We start from the raw sequence: 5,383 nt of genomic DNA, 5'->3' as shown, positions 1-5,383 counted from the left end.
AGCACCCATTATGTCATGTCCTGGTAAGGTGTCATTGGCATGGCAATAGGAGACAAATAGCCTGCTACACCTCAGCTCAAATTCACCCAGTGATTCATGAAGCACCATTACATTAAGGCAACTCAAAGTGGCTCATATAAAAAATTATTCTTAAATCTCACCTATCTGAATGCAAATTTGGAAAAGCAAATGGAGTAATATAAAATAATTCAGTAAATTTATCATGAAAAATGCATTTATACCAATGTGTAAAGTTTGCTGCTAAAATATGAACGAGATGGTAAAATAAAAAACAGAAGGTTTGTTAATGTATCAAACAGGTACAAAAGGATTTAGATATGGATGGGGGGCTCTGTGTGTAATTTACAGTGTCTTTTTATTGATGGCATTTGTTTGTTCATGTTTAGAGCAAAGCCTTTTTCATTTCCAGAAGCAGCTTGAAAATGACAAATGGTATTTGTAAAAGGGTAAGGAACAGATATTTTTATAGGGCGAGGGAACAAACTGATGTATAGTTTATACATATATAATGCTTGATAAGACATGAATCTGTCACTTTATATTAAGTACATCCTAGTGATCTAGTAACATGTTAATTCGCCTGGAAGAATTAAAAAACAGAACCCCCGACCTGCAGGTACATACCCTGTAAACACATTTTCTTGAAAAAATGCCATAGAGGAAGAGCAGTATAAATTAAAACACTTAGCTATATATCATTCAAATTATATTTGTGATTCTTAGAAGTATGGAGTGTAGTAATTTAGGAAACTGTGGATAATCTAAAATGAGGGATTATTTTTAGGAGAAATAGGGGAAGAGGGCATGGAGTGTAACATGGGGGCTAGGGTAACACCGTGGCTCATGTGCAGCTGTCAGTTTGGGCCACTAATGAGAGAGATAGGAAGTAAGGGGGTGGGAATGGAGACCTAGAGAGAGCTTGAAAGATTAAAAGAGAAGCATAAAATACATGTGCCAGCCAATCAGGAGACATCATTGCACTGAGAATAAAACTGCAGGCACTGATTAAGTCAAAGGCTCCACACTGCCTTTCCATGCATTGATGAATCTTGCACTCGGGTTTACAAGACGAAAGCTTTCTCTTTAGAGCATTTGCTACTTTGCACTTCCCAGGATGCTTGAAATCTTGCCTAGTCATCACTAATCATTCACTCATCACTTGCTGTATTCAGATGTCCCAGATCCTGATGCTCTATCAACCTATCTGATTTCCAAAAGACTACAGATCTATTGGAGCATTTGAAGTTGGGCTTCAATGGGGCTTCTGATCATGTCTTCATTCCTCCCTCCTCAACAAACAAAATTAGGCTTGGAAGAACTCCCTTTGCTTTTCATTCATTTGCATGTTAATAAAACAAAACCAAACCAATAGAGTATGGATCTATCATTTTGATCTGCTTGTATCCCAGGGAGCTTTGTTAAACTACTTTTATCACTCACTATTGGAAGCAGTCAATTGAGTGAGGAACAATCTCTGCAGCCTGCTACTGATCTTGCTAACACGGGGGTAGGTGTAGTTAGTGGAAAGATAAATGGCTATAGATGCAGAAGGTTCCACTGTATTCATACCCTGGATCTGCCTGAGGGCAACTTTTTTGGGGGTCTGACTCCTGTTATCAGGGTGAAATAAAACAACCTCTATAAAATATGTTGTAGTAACAAAAGGCTAAACATTCATTTATTAATAAATAAAATTATATTTTCAGGCAAATACACAATGAAATGTCTCCCTATGATTCATGCTTAGCTTTGGGGATACCACGGTAAAAGGGATTGATATGGTTCTCCCTCTCATGGAGTTCCCAACCTAGTAAATTAGGGGTTTGGAGGATGAGAAAAATGTCAGTGAACTAGGAAGAAAGAGGAGGAACATGAGAGACGCTAGGCTAAAAATCATACGATTATGTACCTTAACTAAACTGTAGACATAATTTCCTATACATGAAATAAAATGCAGCAAGACCTGAATTTTCTTGTTCATGATCTATTTCCTTTTCCCTATTACCAACCCTGATCATAACATACAAGATCTGCTGAAATTCTGGCACTATCTGTTCCTTGTAATGTTCCAGGCTAGATAAATGTACCACCCTTAGAAACTCCAATTTGTTCTTCTGGCAACACAGGAATCTTCTTAGGTTGTTGAATCAGAAAAAAAAAATTAGTTGCAGAGACTAGCAGGGAACAAAGAAACAGAGAAGGAATTAAGGCAAAAAAAAAAAGAAAAGAAAGAAAGAAAAGAAAAGAAAAAATGAAAAAAAAAAGACAAGGGGGGAGGAGAGAAGATGGCGGAAGAGTAAGACGCAGAGATCACCTTCCTTCCCACAGATACAGTAGAAATACATCTACACGTGGAGCTGCTCCTACAGAACACCCACTGAACGCTGGCAGAAAACGTAAGACCTCCCAAAAGGCAAGAAACTCCCCCCGTACTTGGGTAGGGCAAAAGAAAAAAAAAGAAATAACAGAGACAAAAGAATAGGGACGGCACCTGCACCAGTGGGAGGGAGCTGTGAAGGAGGAAAGATTTCCACGCACTAGGAAGCCCCTTCGCGGGCAGAGACTGCGGGTGGCAGAGGGGGGAAGCTTCGGAGCCACGGAGGAGAGCGCAGCCACAGGGGTGTGGAGGGCAAAGCGGAGAGATTCCCGCACTTCCCGCACGGAGGCTCGGCGCTGACCAGCACTCACCAGCCCAAGAGGCTTGTCTGCAACCCCGCCGGGGCGGGCGGGGCTGGGAGCGGAGGCTCGAGCTTCGGTCGGATCGCAGGGAGAGGACTGGGGTTGGCAGCGTGAACACAGCCTGAAGGGGTTAGCGCACCACAGCTGGCTGGGAGGGAGACCGGGAAAAAGTCTGCAGCTGCCGAAGAGGCAAGAGACTTTTTCTTGCCTCTTTGTTTCGCGGCGCGCAAGGAGAGGGGATTCAGAGCGCCGCCTAAACGAACTCCAGAGATTGGCGCGAGCCGCGGCTATCAGCGCGGACCCCAGAGACGGGCGTGAGACGCTGGGGCTGCTGCTGCCGCCTCCAAAAAGGCTGTGTGCGAGCACAGGTCACTCTCCACACTGCCCCTCCCGGGAGCCCGTGCAGCCTGCCACTGCCAGCATCCCGTGATCCAGGGACAACTTCCCCAGGAGAACGCACTGCGCACCTCAGGCTGATGCAACGTCACGCCGGCCTCTGACACCGCAGGCTCGCCCCGCCTCCTCCGTACCCCTCCCTCCCCACGGCCTGGGTGAGCCAGAGCCCCCGAAGCAGCTGCTCCTTTAACCCCGTCCTGTCTGGGCGGGGAACAGACGCCCTCAGGCGACCTACATGCAGAGGCGGGTCCAAATCCAAAGCTGATCCCCAGGAGCTGTGCGAACAGAGACGAGGAGGGGAAATCTCTCCCAGCAGCCTCAGAAGCAGCGGATTAAAACTCCACAAACAACTTAATGTGCCTACATCTGTTGAATACCTGAATAGACAATGAATCATCCCAAATTCAGGAGGTGGACTTTGGGAGCAGGATATATTAATTTTTCCCCTTTTCCTTTTTTTTTGTGAGTGTATATGTATATGCTTCTGGGGGAGATTTTGTCTGTATAGCTTTGCTTTATAATAGGTTTATTTTACTTCACTATATTATAGCCTCTTTCTTTCTTTCTTTCTTTCTTTCTATTTTTTCTCCCTTTTACTCTGAGCTGTGTGGACGAAAGGCTCTTGGTGCTCCAGCCAGGCATCAGGGCCATACCTCGGAGGTGGGAGAGCCAACTTCAGGACACTGGTCCACAAGAGACCTCCCAGCTCCACGTAATACCAAACGGCAAAAATCTCTCAGAGATCTCCATCTCAACATCAAGACCCAGCATCACTCAATGACCAGCAAGCTACAGTGCTGAACACCCTATGCCAAACAACTAGCAAGACAGGAACACAGCCCCATCCATTAGCAGAGAGGCTGACTAAAATCATAATAAGGCCACAGACACCCCAAAACACACCACCTGACGTGGACGTGCCCACCAGAAAGACAAGAGCCAGCCTCATCCACCAGAACTCAGGCACTAGTTTCCTCCACCAGGAAGCCTACGCAGCCCACTGAAACAACCTTAGCTACTGGGGACAGATACCAAAAACAACGGGAACTACGAACCTGCAGCCTGTGAAAAGGAGACCCCAAAAACAGTAAGATAAGCAAAATGGGACGACAGAAAAACACACAGCAGATGAAGGAGCAGGGTCAAAACACACTAGACTTAACAAATGAAGAGGAAATAGGTAGTCTACCTGAAAAAGAATTCAGAATAATGATAGTAAGGATGATCCAAAATCTGTGAAATAGAATAGACAAAATGCAAGAAACATTTAACAAGGATGTAGAAGAACTAAAGAGGAACCAAGCAATGATGAAAAACACAATAAATGAAATTAAAAATACTCTAGATGGAATCAATAGCAGAATAACTGAGGCAGAAGAAAGGATAAGTGACCTGGAAGATAAAATGGTGGAAATAACTACTGCAGAGCAGGAGAAAGAAAAAAGAATGAAAAGAACTGAGGACAGTCTCAGAGACCTCTGGGACAACATTAAACGCACAACATTCGAATTATAGGGGTCCCAGAAGAAGAAGAGAAAAAGAAAGGGACTGAGAAAATATTTGAAGAGATTATAGTTGAAAACTTCCCTAATATGGGAAAGGAAATAGTTAACCAAGTCCTGGAAGCACAGAGAGTCCCATACAGGATAAACCCAAGGAGAAACACGCCAAGACACATATTAATCAAACTATCAAAAATTAAATATAAGGAAAACATATTAAAAGCAGCAAGGGAAAAAAAAAAACAAATAACACACAAGGGAATTCCCATAAGGTTAACATCTGATCTTTCAGCAGAAACTCTGCAAGCCAGAAGGGAGTGGCAGGATATATTTAAAGTGATGAAGGAGAAAAACCTACAACCAAGATTACTCTACCCAGCAAGGATCTCATTCAGATGTGATGGAGAAATTAAAACCTTTACAGACAAGCAAAAGCTGAGAGAGTTCAGCACCACCAAACCAGCTTTACAATAAATGCTAAAGGAACTTTTCTAGGCAAGAAACACAAGAGAAGGAAAACACCTACAATAACAAACCCGAAACATATAAGAAAATAGGAATAGGAACATACATATTGATAATTACCTTAAATGTAAATGGATTAAATGCTCCCACCAAAAGACACAGACTGACAGAATGGATACAAAAACAAGACCCATATATATGCTGTCTACAAGAGACCCACTTCAGACCTAGAGACACATACAGACTGAAAGTGAAGGGATGGAAAAAGATATTCCATGCAAATGGAAATCAAAAGAAAGCTGCAGTGGCAATTCTCATAT

Source organism: Balaenoptera ricei, chromosome 14 (assembly GCF_028023285.1).
Source record: "Balaenoptera ricei isolate mBalRic1 chromosome 14, mBalRic1.hap2, whole genome shotgun sequence".
Lineage (NCBI taxonomy): Eukaryota > Metazoa > Chordata > Mammalia > Artiodactyla > Balaenopteridae > Balaenoptera > Balaenoptera ricei.
This window is presented reverse-complemented; position numbering follows the sequence as displayed.